The sequence below is a fragment of the Nycticebus coucang genome, chromosome 10 (assembly GCF_027406575.1).
Source record: "Nycticebus coucang isolate mNycCou1 chromosome 10, mNycCou1.pri, whole genome shotgun sequence".
In the NCBI taxonomy this organism is placed as follows: domain Eukaryota; kingdom Metazoa; phylum Chordata; class Mammalia; order Primates; family Lorisidae; genus Nycticebus; species Nycticebus coucang.
In genome coordinates, this window is record NC_069789.1 from 121,787,502 (window position 1) to 121,806,236 (window position 18,735).

Sequence of the window (18,735 nt, forward strand, 5' to 3'; positions counted from 1 at the left end):
TGTATATAAGGCCTACATCCATAGCGAGATGAGTTTAGGAAGGACTAACTATGTGTGCAGGGCTTGGCACCCTTGGCAGAATGAGAAACCAAAGGTGTAGAACCATGTCATGTGTTTTCAGAGGGGGTCAGTGACTGGGGTTCCCCATACGTGCAAGAGGGAGTTAGTGCGGGCATTTGTACTTGATGTTCATGTACCACTCGCTGTGTGTGTGCTCCAGAGGCCTTCTCTGGCTCTGTTCGTGGAAGCTGTCCACGCGTGTGCAGGTCTGTGTGCCAAGTCTGGCTTCAGCGGTGGACACATGACATTCTGTACATGCATCGTGTTTGGAGTAGAGGCTCTACATTTGGGTACTAGGTCTGGGTGTAGTGTGTGCACATGAAGGTGAATGTTGAAGACATGTGTATGAAAGTGCCATGTCTTCATGGAGATATTATTATCGTAATTGCTAGGGGTCTCTGTGTATCCGGGGAAGGGGAGAGTAGGTTTGTGAAGGAGGGCCTGTGTGAGCAAATAGAGGTCGCGGGCATATGGGTGGGTTTGACAGCATGCTTGCGCAGCAACCTTGAAGCTGGGTTCAAGAAAACAAAACAAGAAAAGATCCCCGCTCCCCGCAGTCTGCCAGCCTAAGAAAGCCCTTCTGTAGTAACAAAGCTTCAGTGTAGGGGTGGCAGGGGGGCCTGGAGGGAAGCTGATCAGGGCCGCAGGCATCATCTTCAGTTGCTGGTAACGCGATTCTGTGTCTACTTCCTGATTTATGGGTAATGCTCAACAGAGCCCCATCCTTGCCCATTTGAGAGGTGCAGACCCCCCATTTCCCTGAGGCTGATGGCCAACCAACCCTCTGGCAGATTGCAGGGCCATCCTTGGGGCCGTTGGTTGCTCTCACTTCCCTCTGCCAGTCTTTGCAGGGAAACTGGAAGGTCCACGGCAGGGCCGCGGTAGGGAAAGAATTCAGAAAGAATCCAGTCATGTTTGTGAGTGGGTGTGTGTGTGTGTACACACCTATACCCAGGCTGTGTGTGTAAAAGAGATTGGTAGTCTATACATCTGAGACCGCATGTTGGCCAGATTTGTTTTTCCGGAGAGTCCATCAGTGGCCACTACAGGCCACTTCCATTCTGGTTCATATATATATTCCCTCCTTGCATGAATGGCCCTTAGGTAAAACCTCTTCCCCCACCAGCGTGACAGTTAGGCAAGGGTCCCAACCTTAGCACTCCACTGGGTAGATATTTCCACAGCCCTGGTGCATAATCAGAATGTGTGCAGGCATGACCTGCAGCATGTGGGTGAGCCGTATGGCCTCACCAAAGGCTATTTGAACATCGATGGGGTTAAGGGACCAGTTTCCCTTTCCGGCATGTGCTGGTTAATTTTCAGGATTTTTCGGGATGGAGATGGCTGAGAAATCCAGGTGTGACAAATTGTTAGAAGACAGAATGGGTATAGGCTCTCCTCAGACCACAGTCTATTCTTCCTTCTAAATATGTATTGCTCACCATTTTCTCTTGAGCCAAACACCTCCTGTTATAATAATAATAATAATAATAATAATAATAATAATAACAAGACATCCCTTACACTTCCCCAGCTCTTACTGCAGCCCCGATGGTGTCCCTTTCACAGATGAGGATTGTGAGGCCCACATTATTTGTTCAGCCGATCACCAACTAAGCGGCTATAGAACCAAGGCCTCTGTACTCCTGGTACTGAGTTTTGTCTGTCCTGAGAGGTCTATCCCTCTCCTATCAGCTGTCCCAGCGCCATTTTCTTTCCCTGGCTCTGCCCCTTCCCCCACTTACTCCCTGCCCCCTGAGACATCCATCCACAGGCCTGTCTCCCAGGACCTGTCGGGTGGATGGATGCCTTATGTGGCTCAGCGCGGCTTTGAGGACCTGGGTCTCGCTTTGTATCCTAGAAAGAAAGCTGGCAAATGAGCATGGTTGGGTCTGCTCTGTCGGTGATGGTTTGGGCTGGGCCTGTTCAAAGATGAGTATGGATGAGTTCATGGCCCCTCGGCCCCTTCTGGTGATCCCTGTGTCATCTTCCCAGATGCACGTGGTGGCCTTGGGAGGCAGGCGCACCTTCCTTCACTCACCCACCACCCCAACTTTGTTAGATCCTTGGGGAAGCAGCTTCCCCAGCTCTGACACATTGAAAGGAGGCTGATGCTGGTAGTCCCACAGGAATACAGGATTTTTGCATTCAATAGGCATTTACTGAGTGGAATGAATCACTGACCAAAAAAGTCCAGTAAGTTCCCTGCAGTGATCGGGCAATGGTAGCATGATCACTCCTCACTGAAAATGATTGTTAGGCACCAACCATGGACCAACTCAGGCCTGGACTCTAAAGCAGAGACAGCCTCAGTCTTAGTCAAGATCCTGGGTGCCTGGCCTGTGAGCACAAAGGGAGCTTTCAAGTCATTAAGTGTCTGGAGAAAGGGGAAGGCATAGGTTTGGATAGGGAGATGGGTCTTGGAGGATGCTCAGGCATTGAGGAAGGAGGAGTGGCGGAAGGGCATCAGGATGGCTGGGGAAGCAGGGAGGAAGAGCCCAGGTTGGCAGCATGGTCCTAAGGCAGAAGTTGGCACAGTGTCGCAAGGTCCCATCTAGAGAGGCTCAGCTACTGGCTTTGAGAAGTTTGGACTTGAGCTAGCTGGCAGTGGGGAGCTATCATGCATGCGGTCACACTTGTGCATCTTGCAAAAATGTGCCTTGGACCACATAGAGTGGTGTGTGAGCAGGAGTGTATTCGTGTGCACACACATTGAGGAAGGGACCTTCATCCTGGCGACCATTCAGAAGCTCCCTCACAGAAACTAACCAGGGGGGCACTTTAGCCCTCACCCCCAGGATCCTATAACGCACAGGGCTATGACCCACACATGCGAGTGGAAGAGCAGACTGGGGACCCTCCCCCATCCAGGGTGTGGACTCATGTGACATTCACAGACTTAATCCGCCGCAGTGAGGCCAGGGAGGCAGCATCTGTCACTTTCACAAACACAGGCAACAGAGTCTGAGAGGCACACTCCACTGTCTCACAACTGCTTAAGAAATACTGTCCTCCCACCCCAAGCCAAAGACAGAGATGGTCCCTCATGGACCCTCCACACCAAGCCCAGACCTATACACTAAGTCACTCCTGCACTAAAGCATGCACACACGCAAACACACTCGCAGGAAGCACAGCCCCTGACATTCCCTCTCCCCATACGCACAACCGTATACTCAGGCACTCTTTGACTTTAAGCACAGCCGCTGACATCCTAACCCTGTAGTCACACACACACACACACACACACACACTCCTTTTGACTTAAAGCTAAGCTATGGCCAGCCCACCACCCATGCACACACACCTATAAGCAGACTTACACACACTCACACACGCAGCCTCGAGATCCACCAGAACCACTGTGGCCAGCGGTCATTGAAGAATGACAGCCTGAGCAGTGTGCTGGGTTGGGGGGGTTGCTCTGAGGCATGGGCTGAGGGTCACACAACAGGGTACCTCGGACTCACTTGAGGAAAGGGTCAGGCAGACCCCGAAAGGGCTCCATTGGTCCAGACGGTTCTGCCAGGTAAGGAAGATTCAACAAATGCAGGCCAGAGGCAGGAGCCGGCTAATGGCCGAGGCCGCCGACGGCCGAGATGGCTGGTCAGCGAGGAGGGGAGGCTTGACAATTGGTGTGACTCAGAGCTGGACAAATGATGGCGCATTTGGCTGAAGCTGGCTGGGGGCCACGGTCCAGAGACCAGGCAGCCATTCTCGCCTCAGTGGGAAAAGGGCCAGAGCGGGTTATGTTGTAGCAGGGTGGGTTTCCAGCCTGCTCCCCCAGGCATCCTGGTGTGTGTGTCTTGGGGGTCTTTGTAGGTGTGAGTGTTCACATTTGTGTGCATGTGTGTTCATATGTTCATCTGCAGTCGTCAGCGTGCACCTGCCTCCATAGAACTTTGTGTCTTCAGGACTCTTGGTGTGCGTCTGTGTGTGTGTCTTTGTGTGTGTGTGTTTGCTTGTGTGTATATATATATATATATGTACATGCCCACTCACAAAGTGTTCAGGGACCTTTCTCATTGGACTCTGTTTTTGTGTCTCTGTGTGTGTGTGTGTGTTTGTGTACTGAATGTGTAGGGACCTTTCTTATTGTGAGATGCCATGCACTCTTGCTTGGATTTGTTTTTTTTTTGTCATTGCGGTGTAGGTTGGGGTGGGGAAGAAGGGATGGGTCTGGCTCTGGACCCTAAGGTGTCCATGCATCTGGGGGCCCATGAGGCTGTCTTTGTGCATCCATTTGAGACTCTATCTAGGTATCGGCAGCCATGAGCTTATGTGTTTGCCTGCTGTGGAGTTGGAATATCTGTGTGTCCACAACAGCATCTCCCTTTGCCCATGGCTGTGGGTGGGGTAGGCCAGACCAGGATGTGAGGGGCATCTCCCCGAATCTCAGCATCCCTCTGGAGGGGTTCACACAACCCATGCTGAGCCCTGCTGGCACCCAGCAGCACAGCACGGTACCGACCACCCCTCCCCCTTCTTCTCCCCCATGACCTTTGAGCACAGCAGCCCCAAATACATATTTATCAGAGGGGCTGTGGGGACCGGCCCCTCCCCCACCACTCCCCTCAGGGCCCAGCCTGCCTGGCTGCAGAGAAATTAACCTTGTGACACAGGAGCTCGCTGACACCCCGGCCCCCTCCCCATCCGCAAGGCACATATGAGCATGGCTGGGAGTGCGTGAGAGAAGAGAGAGAGAAAAGGTACTCATCCAGGCTGGGAGGCAACAGCAGCTAGGGAAGACAGACGCACAGGTATACACGAGTCCATATCACCCCAGACATACACACACACACACTCTCTTTCTCACTTTCCGAACTAGAGAGGCCACATAAGTCTTGAACAGATACACAGGCAAATACTGAAATAGATATGCATGCATTTGTAGGCAATGGTCTTGAAACGGACGCCCACCCAGATTCTGAAACACATGACAGACATGTGTGATCATGGGTCCTAAGACCCAGATACCCATACTCTTGATCAGAGATTTTCTTAGAAAATTCATAGATCATAAATCTACAGATCCATTCAGATATTGGTGTACGTGACTAGAGAGACGCTGGAATGGACACACAGGTTTGGAAACAAGGAGAAGAACATATTCACACACAGGTATGACAACCCAGATGTCTGTGCAGGCACGTAGGTACTGAAACATCACAGGACAAGACAAATACCAAAACACCAGGGTGCTCCTCATGTGGAGATTTTGTTTCAACAGAAAATGTACAAATACAAATGCTAAAACATAGCGGCCTCCTGGCCTACATGCCCTGGGGCGCACATAGGCCATGATCAGGGATCCCAGGAGGAAGCCACGCATGGTGACCAAAAGGGACACACCCTGCACACACAGACATCCCCCAATCTAGCCTCATACCCTTAAAGCAAACAAGAATGGGGAGATACTCAAGCATGAATATGTTCTTGGGATTAATTAACTCATAGCACAGGTACTTAGCCCTTACTTGAGCCTGTCCCCATATAAGAAGCCGGAGAAACATTGAGTTTCCAAGACAGAACTTGGCCTTGCTTAGGGAGCACTCCAAGCCAACAGGACTGATGCTGATGGGACCTTAGTGTCTGGTCAGTTATAACTGGAGATAACATCTGGAAAGGACAGGAACAGGGCTGCGGGAGGAGGTCACAGAGAACCTGGTTTAGACGAGTGTTTCAGGTGTAATACCGCAGAGCAAGTGGTGTTTAAGATGAGTGTTAGACACGACTGAAAGTTCTGAATGTGTACACATATCCTTCCCCAAACTCGCCCAGGCCACACAGGCATAAATAATGCAGGGCTCAGATGTCCCACCCCCACCCCATATGCTGCAACTGTCCCTTTAGAAAAGTCCTCTGGGCTGGGCACAATAGCTCATGCCTGTAATCCTAGCACTCTGGTAGGCGGAGGCAGGGGTGGTTTGTCTGAGCTCAGGAGTTCAAGACCAGCCTGAGACTCCTTCTCTACTAAAAAATAGAAAAACTAGCCAGGAGTGGTGGCGGATGCTGCAGTTCTAGCTACTGGGGAGGCTGAGGCAAGAGGATCACTTGAGCCCAAGAGTTTGAGGTTGCTGTGAGCTACGATGCCATGGCACTCTACCCAGGGTAACAGAGTCAGACTCTGTCTCAAAAAAAAAAAAAGAAAGAAAGAAAAGAAAAAAAAAAAAGAAAAGAAATTCTGATGTATCCCTAGGTGGGAAATGGGGTCTCTGCAACTGGGGCCCAGGTTCTGGTCTCTAATGGGGGTGCACAGAGTGCTTGGGGGCACCACTGAGGAGGGCGTCCCCAGGAATCTTCACCAAGGAGAGGACATGGACAGGGTGAGTTGGGTGTAAGGAACAGGGGAGGCAGAGAGCTTTTAAAATGGAGGTGCTCGCCTGGGCAAAGGCATAGAGATGTGAACAAGTATGGATTGTCTCCAGCAACCAGGCAGGACCCAGGGTCACTAGGCAATCGGGAGCCCGGGAGGAGCTGGACATGATTGGGAAGGGCGAATTTATTCTAGGCACACCGTGTAATCATGGTTTTGAGGAGGGACAGGTGTGTGGGCTGGGTACTAAGTCAGGGGTCTCTTGAAGCCTGGTGGGGAGGAGGAACAGCATGTGCAGACCCTGGAGGAAGGGATTTGGTGAGCAAGCCACCAGTCACAGGCCTGCTGCCCTCCCTATCCAGCCTGGGAACCTGGGACAAGGCTTGGTGTAGGAGGGTAGACTGCCTTCCCCTTGTGACCAATGAAGTTCCCTGGGCAGAGTTGGACAAGATATGGTTTGCCTCCAAATGGAGCTTTGCTGGGGGATGGGGATAGGGGTTACAGTCCTCCTTGGTAACTACTGACATTACTGATTTCTGAGGCCTCTGGTGGCCAGGCCTGAGCTGGGTGCCAGGACACACGGATGAGTCAGATCCTACTCTGTTCCAGAGGAGTCCCCAGTCTGGGGACGTTGACCTGGACAAAGCCCTGGCAAGGGACTCCAAAGGCTTATCCCAGGCTTCTTGGGTTTGGTCTTTAAGAGTGGTTCTACTAGGTATATGGGGAAAGAGTCAGGCTGAAGCTTGGATTCTCTCTTTCTCTCTCTTTACTAAACACTTTTTAAAAGAGACTGGGTCCTACTGTGTTGTCCAGGCTGGTATAGAACTCCTGAGCTCGAGTGATCCTCCTGCCTCTGCCTTCTGAGTACTGGGACTATAGCTTCAAGCAACCACACTCAGTGAGTCTAAAGGTGAAACCCTCACCTGCCACCCTGACAGCCTGTCATTCCCCCCATCGCACTTAGAAGAACATCTAGCTGGGCCTGGTGACTAGGCCCAGTGCTAGGATTCCTGCAATCCTAGCACTCTGGGAGACCAAGTCAGGAAGATCGTTTGAGGTCAGAAGGAGTTCAAGACCAGTCAGGGCCACATAGGAAGAAACTGTCTTACCAAAAATAGCTGGATGTGGTGGCAAGTCTCTATAGTCCTAGCTACTTGGGAGGCTGAGGCAGGAGGATCACTTCAGCCCAGGAATTCATTTCTTCAGTGAGCTATGATCATGCCACTACACTCCAGCCTGGGCCACAGGGGAAGAGCTTGCCTCAAGGAATAAAGAGGAGGCTTGGTGCCTGTGACTCAAGCGGCTAAGGCACCAGCCACATACACCAGAGCTGGCAGGTTTGAATCCAGCCGGGGCCTGCCAAAAAACAATGATAATTACAATCAAAAAGTAGCCAGGCATTCTGGCGGGCACCTGTAGTCCCAGCTGCTTGGGAGGCTGAAGCAAGAGAATCGCTTGAGCCCAGGAGTTGGAGGTTGCTGTGAGCTGTGATGCTACGGCACTCTACCCAGGGTGACAGCTTGAGGCTCTGTCTCAAAAAAAAAAAAAAAAAGAAAGAAAAGAAAAGAAAAAAAGAGGAAAAAAGAACATCTTTCTTGATCTACAAAGCCCTACATAAGCTGATGCCTGTCTGCCTATTCAACTTTACTCCTTTCCTCCTGGCTCCAGAAGCTCAAGCCCATCTGGCCTTTTTTCTATTCCTTAAACCTTCTTCCTGACTCAGGGCCTTTGCACTTACTGCTTCCTTTGCCAGGAAAGCTCTGACCTCCATACTTCATTTAGGCTGCTGCTCAAAACCCACCTCTCCCAACAGATCTTTCCTGACCACTCATTCTAGAATAACATATTGAAAAAACCAAATAAATAAAATAACACTTTGTAAGCCACTCCTTACTTGCTTTATTTTCCTTGTTATTTATTTTATTTTCTTTTTGGTGACAGTCTCACTTTCTTGTTCCTAGTAGAGTGCTGTGACGTCATAGCTCACAGCAACCTCAAACTCTTGGACTCAAACAGTCCTCTAGCCTCAGCCTCCTAAGCAGCTGGGACTATCGGTGCCTGCCACAACACACGGCAATTTTTTAGAGACGGGGGGTCTTGCACTTGCTCAGGCTGGTCTCGAACTCACGAGCTCAAGCAATCCACCCACCTTGGCCTCCCAGAGTGCTGGGATTACAGGCGTGAGCTACCGTACTGGCTTTCTTCTTAGTTCTTAAGGGTACTTTCCTGCCTGTTATATCTCTTCCTTTACTAGAAGGCCAATGCCTTGAAGGCAGGAAGTTTTTCTTGTTCCCAGCTGTATTCCCAGTGTAAGCCACAGTTCCCAGCATGTGACTGAATGCTCAGGGGATATTGGTCAAGTGAACTGGAGCCGATGCCCTGTCTTCCTACTTGCCCAATATAATGGTGGAGGTGGATGTCTGCTGTGTCTAACAAGGCTGGGGGGAGCTCCCCTTCCAGGGGGCTGCACCTGCCAGTGCTATAGGGAGACATTGGCAACTCAGTCCACTTCTGGCCTGAGCTTCAAAGCAGTCAGATTCCAAAGCTGCCATCCTGGGCCCGTCTACTCCCCTCCTGCACCTCCATCTCCCTCACAACACTCCCTTTGCTCCAGCCAACTCACCCTTACCCCCATTGTCTTGTCTGCTCACCCCCAGCATACGGAGCTGCCCTCCTCTCCTTCACCCTGATGGCCCCACCCCCAGACACAAAGGAGGAGGCCACAGAGACTGTGGAGCCCCACATACCCGGCTTCCAGTCACAGCACTCCTTTTAAGCTTCGAGTTTCCTCGTTGGCAAAATGAGGTTTTTGTGGGGATGAAGAGCAGTGGCATGGTGGCATGTGTGATGATGACACTAATAATAGCTCCTATTTATTGAGTACCTGCCAGGTGGTAGGCATTGTGCTAGGTGCTTTGAACTTTTTTTTTCATTAAAAAAAAAAAGGAGGAAAAATACCCTGAGCACAGAGTGTCCCCAGAGTGTCGGGCCTGTGAATTACAAACTCTGTACAACCCATCTGCACAGAGCTTACTATTCCAGTGTGTGCACACACACCTGAGCTGCTACACCAGTCAGATGGTGGGGGTTTGTGGTCCTCTACTCAGCGCTTTTCAGCAGAAGCCCCAAGGGACAGTTTGGGGACTACTGAGGCAGCAACTCTTGGAGGCAGGGACCAGCCCCAGCCATCCCTAATTCCCCCTTTACCAGCCCAGTGGGAGCTCTCATTATTCCTATCTGAATTGCAGGGCCCAGCACAGGGTTTGACCTAGAATTGGCCTCAGGAAATACTTAGAATGAATGAACAGATGAATGAATAAACACAGGAACAGATTTAACCAGGTGTCTTCTTGCGTTTTTTCATTTGCTCAGGTTACCCTTCCCCTCCCACCGCCTTCCATCCTGCCCAGCACTTGTGGCTGATGATGGTAATATCATTTCTAATGCTCACTTGCCCCCTTTTGGTGTGTCTGCTAAGTTCCTTATAAGCGCAGGATTTTTGGCTCCTCACCTCAGTGCTGTGAGGGAGGTGTTATTGTCGTCATGCTGTGATTGAGCAAACAGGCTCAGAGAGATGAAGTGACTTGTGCAGGGCCACACAGGGATGAAGCAGCATGCCCAGTGTTACCCACCATGCTCTTCTGCCCTGCACAAGTGCCCATTCTCTCAGTAGTCTGCCTGCACGCTTGCTCCTGCCGTTTTCCTCCTGCCAGTAGTAGAATGGGATGACCCAGGACACAGGAGCCTGGAGCCCCAGCATCTGGTCCTGGTTCTCTCATAACCAGCTGGGTAACTCTGGGGAAATCCCTTCCCTCCCTCTGGGTCATGGCTTTGCTTCCAGCTGTTCCTCCTGCCTGTAAAGGTTCAGCCAGTTTCCTGGAGAGGGGATGGGGGACATTATTTGGCTTGATCCTACCCTGCTCACTCTATTGAGAGCAGAAACTAGAAGAGCAAGCGCTTCTCTAGTCAGCAGACTTGAAATTCATTCACGTACTTTTCTTCTTCTTTTTTATCATTCACATTCTTGAGGACACTGAACTTTGCTGGACTTGGACATAGGAGGGGACGTTAAGACCAGCCTGGCTGGGAAAGGGAGAGGGGCCGAGAGAAACAGCGCTTCTCGTGTGTCTGCTGTGCCCTCAGCCATAGTTCAGCCAGGGCAGTGTTCATTAGCCCCACTTCTCACATTTACAAACAAGTGGTGTGATACACATCCATTGTAGAAGTAATAGAAAACACAGACACTCCAAGAGATGATAATCTAGTTAACAATAATCTAGTTTATGGCTTTTTTTTTTTTTCTTCTTGTTGCACTTTGGCCGGGGCCGGATTCAAACCCACCACCCTCAGTATATGGGGCTGGTGCCCTACTCACTGAGTCACAGGCGCTGCCCCCAGATGGCTTTTTCTCAAAGGGGAGTATGCCTCTGAGTTTACCCAAAGAAATTCAGATGACTGGGACCCAAACTCAGAATTCTGATTTCTGTTCCAAACCTTTTTTTGGGGGGAGGAGCAAGGAGGAAGTGTGGGTGTGTGTTTCATAAAAATGAGATCATATGCTATATACCTGTTTATAACTTGCCCGTTTTCCTTCCTAACAACAGATTATGAACATCGCTCCCTTGTCAGTGAATTTATTTCAAGCATATTTTCTACAACTCCACAGTTCTCCTTCGTATGGCTGCTAAACCATCATTTATCGTGCCAGTCCCCAGCTATAGGACATCTGGGTTTTTCCCTATGATAATTATTTCCAGGTAATAGATAAGGACACTGAGGCTCAGATGTGAAGACTCTCCATGTGTGAAAACCTAAGGCATGGTCCGCGGGAAGTTGGGAGTGGCAGGGGGGCCGGGCTCATCATTGGCCTCATTCAGGGAATAGTGTTCACTAGCCCTTCTTCTTGCAATTACAAACAAGTGGTGTGATGTGTGCTCATTGTAGAAGTAACAGGAGGGCCCAGAGAGGAAAGAGAAGCTTGGGAAGAGGAAGCCCTCAGACAGAAGACATGAGATGTTTCCGGAGGCAGGAGACCCTGAGGAAGAAGAGATCATCACCTTCCAGGCCTCAGGCCCAGGGTTGAGGCAGGCTTGAGCCCTATCCCTCCAGGCATCCCCCGTCCCTTTCACGGCCTCCCTCCCTGAGCCCACTCGCCGCCTGCTCCATCCTTGCCAGCTTATCAATAGGTTAAGTGGTCAGGTCAGTGATATTGACCATTTGATTAGGACCTTGTCAGATCAATCCCCGGCTCATCTTGTGGGCCTCCTCTCCTGCCCATACCACTCCCTCCTGCTCTTCTGTATCAGGGAGCTGGTGGCCACAAAAGCTTCTGTTCTCCCCACATAGCACCCCGGAACTGGGAGCCCAGCGGCCCGTTGTGGGCCACGCCTGGGCCTCTGCCTATGTGCTAGGTTTCACTTCCTCCTGGCATCCAGATCTCTCGCTTGTAGTCATTAAATCTTATTTGTTCTGCATCTGGTGCCCCTCTGGGTTCAGACAGGTGACCTTGGGCAAATGGCTTTACCTCTCTGAGCTTCCATTTCTTCAGCAGTGTCAGGGGATGGTACTCACCAAATCTTTGTGAGGATTCTGAGAGATCCTGTGGGCCAAGCACCATACCTGGTGCATACCCAGCATTTAGGAAACACCAGTGCTGATGTGTTTGTGGGTCTCTCCATGCATCTGCCCCATGGTGGGGGTATTTGTGGACAGTCTGTGTCTTGTAAGCAAGTGACACTATCATCCTTAGGCCTGTCCCAAGCCCCAGCTTGGAGATATACGCTGTGTTGGGTGATGCTGGCAACCCCCCGGGGAGCCAGGCCCTGCCCTGCCTTCAAGCAGCTCACAGCCTGGTAGGCAGGTGGAGACGAGGACACAACGAACCCACCTGCCATGAGGGTTGCCAAGGGGCCCGGACTGAACTCTGAACTTTCTTTCCTCCTGTGAACGTTAGCATCAACCACTTGTCTGGTACAGCTGCAGGGAACACAGGCTTTGGAGTCAGACATCTCTGTTTCAAATCTTGGCTCCTCCTCTTCCTATATCTGTTAACTGTGGCCCAGCTGCTTCCCCTCTCTGATCTTCGGAGTCCGCATCTATAAAATGGGGAGAAGGCATCTTACAAATAGCTTCCGGGGTCAAGGTGCTCCTGGCAATACAGGTCCCAGATCTCATGGGCTGTCTACTTGGAGAAGTTGTCTACCTGGGAGAGGCATTCTCTCCCCTCTGTCAGAGGGCATATGGCGGGTCAGGGCCCTGGGAGAAGGGAGGAGGAGAGCTGGAGGCAGATAGGCCGGGGTAGTGCTGCACATGGGACTGCAGCTGAGGGTGGCAGAGGGCAGAGAGACTGAAGTGTGGGCCCTGCTGGAGGGAAGCCCTATATAGGGGTGCTGCCTGGGGGAAGCCCCAGCCCTGAGGCACTATCTGACTCCAGCCCCCTCCAGGCCCAGGGATTCCCCCTCCCACCCCACCATCACTTACACCAATATTGACGGTTAATGCCGTGTCTCCACCATGTTCAACACTCAGCACGGCTAATTGTTTTGACTGGGAATCGGCAAGGCGATTAAACGCCATCGATTTTGCCCTGCGCGCTGCATCGATTTTTAAATTTCCTATTGATCCCAGCCCTAAATCTCCTTAACCAAGACCTCACCGTGGAGATGACAGCCGCTGATTAGCTCCAGGGCGGGGGTGTGGGGGGAGCAGCCCCTGAGGAGGGAGCAACCCTCCCTCCCCCAGGAACCAGGCATCCTGGTCCCCTTCTGCCCCTGAAGATGGAGGCCCAGCAAGAGGGGTGGGCAGAGAGAGGGGAGGGAAGCTCCTCTGTCCCCTTTTCTTTCCCATTAGGCTTTTCTCTGGTCTCTGCCTGTGGTTTCCTCCATCCCTTCCGTCCGTCTGTCTGTCTGTCTGTCTCCCCATCTGTCCTCCTCTCTCTCCCCTCTGTCTCAGTTTGTCTTCTTCTCTTTTCTCCTCCTGAGCTCTGGTGCCTCTTGTAACTCCTCGTGCTTCCTTACCGCAGGGCTGCGGAGAGGCTCAGCCAACACGCTTTGGGGATGGGTCTCCCGACCTCCTATCTGCCCCTCTGTCCTCTCTTTCTTCTACACAGAACTCAGGGAACTTTTCCAGACAAACTGGATGATGGCCTTTCCTCTCCCACGAAGCCCCCACTGCTTGGACCCTACATGCCAGGCCCTGCAGGGTGCAGCCCCTGTGATCTCCGAAACCTCTTCCTTTCCCACTTCTCTCATTGAATCCTGAGTGGGCAAAGGCTTGACATTCTCTTTCCTTCCCCCTGTTCCTTTGTCTGACTAAAGTTTGTCTTCCAGGTCTGGCTGGCATGTTCTTCCCTCCCTGACTTCCTGTGGGATTCCTGCGGCATCCTCTGCCACCCTAGCACATTGGCATCAACTCTTTTTTTTTTTTTTTTTTTTTGGCCGGGGCTGGGTTTGAACCCGCCTCCGGCATATGGGACCGGAGCCCTACTCCTTGAGCCACAGGCACCACCCAGCATCAACTCTTTATTCAACTTGTCCATGAGTCCTGTAAGAAATAGGGCAGAGACCTAGTCTAATCCCTCTCTGTACTCCTTGCACTTGATTCAGAGCCAGATAAACCACAATAATTGTCGATTAACTAAATGTGAAAGTGAATGGATAGATGCACAAGTTAGAAATATCACTGTGACTCTTACTATCTCCCTACAGCACGTAGGTACCTAATAATGAGTAACCCTTTCAAATTTCTTCCTCATTTGATCCTCCCAGCAGTCCTTTGAGATACACAGTTTGTTAATTAATTAATTCATCTACTCACCCATTCACTTAGTCATCCATTATGTACTCATTGAGCATCTCGAATTTGCCAGGCTCTCTGCCAAGACTATGCACTTTTTTTTTGTAGAGACAGAGTCTTATTTTATCGCTCTCAATAGAGTACTGTGAAGTCACAGCTCACAGCAACCTCCAACTCCTGGGCTGAGGCAATTCTCCTGCCTCAGCCTCCTGAGTAGCTGGGACTACAGGTGCCCACCACAACGCCCGACTATATTTTTTTTGTTGCAGTTTGGCTGGGGCTGGGTTTGAACCTGCCACCTTCGATATATGGGGCTGACGCCCTACCCACTGAGCTACAGGCACTGCCCAGTCCCTGCACTTTAAGGAGTTCCTAGTCTGATGGGAAAAGACAGATGTTCAACAAGGGCTGGCACCAGATGCCCATTTATGAGATGAAGATACTGAGGCTCAGAGGCCAGAAACAACCCAGGCAACAAGTGGCTGACAGGACTGAGTCCCCGGCACCTGAATGCACTTCTTACCAGCTTGCAACTCCTAGTGGTGTGACAGAGGAGGGACATGAGTTCTGCACGAACTTAAGGAGGTTGACTCATTCTCTTCTCTCTCCAGGTTCTCAACTGGACCCGGTTGGTGGCCTGAATGTATTAGCTTCGCTGCGTCTGCCCAAGAGGTAAGGGCTGCGGGCTCAGAGTTTTGCTCATTGCTGTGTTCAGGGGTCCTGTTTTCTCACAAAGCCCCTGCTTCCTCACCCTCATCTCTGATGCCACCCAGGGGTTCTGCCCTTGGCCACTCTGCAATCCCCTACCCCCAGATTAGAGTCTGACTGGGTTGGGTTTTCATCCTCCAGGCATCCTGAGGCTTTCCGGCCAAATCAGTGGTTCTGGGTATTGGTGACTATGGGCCTTTCTGCTGCTGAGTGTTAGGGCTCAACAGGAGAGAGATGGGACTAACTTTGTGGCTCAGATCACAGCTTTGATCAGGTACACTTATATTTTAATCTCTTTTCTGCCCCTTCTTAACTGCGAGGAGCCTGGGAATGTTGGTCCCTTCATTCCTCATCTGTAAATAGGCATAATAACAGAACCTACCTTAAGTGCTATCCTGAGGGAAGAAGGAGCAGAGGAAGGATAATTGGGAGGTTTTGTGATCCTGAGCATGGCTCAGTTTCCCCAGATGTCAGAGAGGTGTAAATAATAGCACCCACAACACTGAGGTATTATGAAGATGAAAGTAGTTATTCCTCTTGCAATACACCTGGGAGCACTCACCTGAACAAATAAGGATTTGAAAAGCCCCTCGTTGGAGCCCACTGATGCTCCCAGATGGATGCTGGAGTTTTCCAGCCACTCTGGGCATTTGCTCCACCCAGCAGAGTGAGGCCCTGGGAATAAGCATCTCCAGGGGGATGAGGACAGAGTCTCTGCCTCCCACACTGCCACCTATTCCAACTAGAGCAGCTTAACCCACAGGCCTCAGGACCTTGAGGAGGTGGCTGTTTGCTGTCCTAGGATTCCTACTCAGGAATCTTTGCTGTCCCGGGAATCACATACTCATTTTAAAAAGCAAATGAACTCCTAGAGGCTGAGGCGGGCAGATTGCTTGAGTTCAGGAGTTCAAGGCCAGCCTGAGCAAGAGCAAGACCCTGCCTCTAAAAATAGCTGGGCATTGTGGTGGGTGCCTGTAGTCCCAGCTACTCAGGAGGCTGAGATAAAAGAATCACTTGAGGCCCCAGGTGACTGAGTGAGACTGTCTCAAAAAAAAAAAAAAAAGCAGATGAAAAACTATAGCCCAGTGTTTGCAACTGGTGTAGTAGGCTGTGTGGTAGACCAGAAAATGCATGGAGTCGGGGGCTGCTTTTTAGGTCTACTGACTGTTTTCATATACAGGTGCAACTCTGACTTGCCAGATTTTCTGATTTTTCAAGAGAAGGCAGAAATCCAGACTTTTATGTGAGATATCTCAATTTTTACTTCTTAGTTTTTTAACATACATGTTTTTTTTTGGTTGCAGTTCAGCCGGGGCCAGGTTTGAACCTGCCACCCTTGGTATATGGGGCCGGCGCCTTACCGACTGAGCCACAGGCGCCGCCCAAGATATCCCAATTTTTAAGTGGTGGCAACTAATGCAAAATTTTTAAAATCCCTATTTGGTCCAAACCAAGCAACCTTCGGCCCACGGATGTCTAGTTTTACAACAGTATAGACCTGCTCCCGGGAATATTTACGTTCATCTAGTTGTGCTATGATGTTGGGATGTTCACAGACCCTCTGAAGTTCGTTTATGGACTGATGATCTAGCTGGTAAGGAACGTAGGCGTCTTAGTTACAGGACATATGCTTTCTCCAGGGAACAAGAGTGGCAGCTTTCCCAGGATTCCTCATGTCCTCTGATACCCTTAAGGTTGAAAAGAACGTTAGGGAACTTCTAGGGTGCAGAATTAGTTTGGGGGCTGGAGGCTGGCTTTGAGGAAGGCCCGGAAGTTGGGCTGAAATAACAGAGGAGTTTAGTTATGTTTTACAGTTGGTAGAGATTACTATCAGGTCTATGATTTTAGTTGTTTGGCTTCAAAAGGTTGTTCATTAAGTATCTAAAGTTTTATGGACATATGCATGACAGATTTGGTAACACAGAACTGTTACATCTCAATGAGGAAATTGCTTTTATTTTTTTGTGAGGCACAGTCACACTCTGTCCCCCTTGGTAGAGTGCTGTGGCATCATAGCTCACAGCAACCTCAAACTCTTGGGCTCAAGCAGTCAGCTTTAGCCTCTTGGGTAGCTGGCACCATAGGTGCCCACCACAACGCCTGACTAGTTTTTCTATTTTTAATAGAGACAGGGTCTGGCTCTTGCTCAGGCTGGTCTTGAACTCCTGAGCTCAAAGGATCCTCCTGCCTCAGCCTCCCAGAGTGCTAGGATTACAGGTGTGAGCCACTGTGCCCAACCTTCAATGAGGACATTTAATTATCTATTAGGGGCTACCATGTGCAAGAGACTATTCTGAGGACTTTCCGTGTCACGCGCACACACACACATAAAAGTCATTGTGTGGGTCGTTATTAGGGCAGCCATGGAAGAGCACTTTTTTTTTTGAGACAGTGTCTTACTCTTGCTCCAGGCTACAGTGCTGTGTAGTCATAGCTCATGGTAACCTCAACTCCAGAGTTCAAGGGATCCTCCCAAGGTCTCAGCCTTCCAAGTAGCTGGGACTCTAGGCACCCACCACAATTCCCTAATTCCTGCTAATTTTTACTATTTTATGTAGAGATGGGGTCTTGCTTTTGCTCAAGCTGATCTCAAACTCCTGCCTCAGCCTCCTGAGAATGATGGGATTATAGGTGTGAGCCACCATTCCTCACCTTTTTTATTTTATTTTATTTTATTTTATTTATTCATTCATTCATTTATTTCGAGACAGAGTCTCAAGCTATTGCCCTGGGTAGAGTGCTGTGACGTCACAGCTCACAGCAACCTCAAACTCTTGGGCTTAAGCAATTCTCTTGTCTCAGCCTCCCAAGTAGCTGGGACTGCAGGGACCCACCACGGCACCCAGCTATTTTTTTTATTTTGGTTGCAGTTGTCGTTGTTTAGCTGGCCTGGGCTGGGTTCGAACCCACCAACCTTGGTGTACGTGGCTGGCACCCTACTGATTGAGCTGTGGACGCCGCTTTTTTTTTTTAAGACAAGGTCCTGCTCTGTCACGTAGACTAAAGTGCAATGGTGCAATCATAACACACTGCAGTTTCAAACTCCTGGCCTCAAGCAAGCATCTCACCTCAGTTTCTCAAGTAGCTACGACTACAGGCACGTGACCCAGCTAATTTTTAAATATTTTGTAAAGAAGAGGTCTTGTGGCTTGGCGCCTATAGCTCAGCGGCTAGGGTGCCAGCCACATACACCAGAGCTGGCAGATTTGAACCCATCCTGGGCCTGCCAAACAACGATGACAACTCCAACCAAAAAATAGCTGAATATTAGCATTGTGGAAAGTGCCTATACTCCCAGCTACTTGGGAGGCTGACAAGAGTATCTGTTTTTTTTTTTTTAGAGACAGAGTCTCACTTTATCACTCTCGGTAGAGTGCTGTGCTGTCACAACTGACAGCAACCTCCAACTCCTGGCCTTACGTGATTCTCTTGCCTCAGCCTCCCGAGTAGCTGGGACTACAGACGCCCGCCACAATGCCCTGCTATTTTTTTTTTTTTTTGGTTGCAGTTTGACTGGGGCCAGGTTCAAACCCGCCATCCTCGATATATGGGGCTGGTGCCCTACCTGGCAAGAGAATCTGTTAAGCCCAAGAGTTTGAGGTTGCTGTGAGCTGTGACACCACTGCACTCTAGCCAGGACAACATAGTGAGACCCCTGTCTCAAAAAAAAAAGAAGAGGTCTTGCTATGTTGCCCAGGTTGATTGAACTTCTGGCCTCTACTGATCCTTTTGCCTCGTCCTCCCAAAGCACTGGGATTTATAAGCATGAACTACCATGCTTGGCTGCACTTTGCTTTTCATCCTCACTGGGACCCTTGAAGTGGGTGTTTGTCACCTGCTATAAGGGAAGGAAACTG

The 18,735-nt window shown here is 50.3% G+C and overlaps 1 protein-coding gene across 1 annotated transcript in view; it reads left to right on the forward strand.

The window, feature by feature from the left end:
* POU2F2 (POU class 2 homeobox 2) overlaps window positions 1-18,735 on the forward strand; it is an 85,278-nt gene that overhangs the window by 2,437 nt on the left and 64,106 nt on the right. Inside the window, exon 2 of the mRNA XM_053606902.1 lies at window positions 14,782-14,842. The gene's annotated coding sequence lies outside the window, so the exon portion shown is untranslated. The remainder of the gene's footprint in view (window positions 1-14,781; window positions 14,843-18,735) is intronic.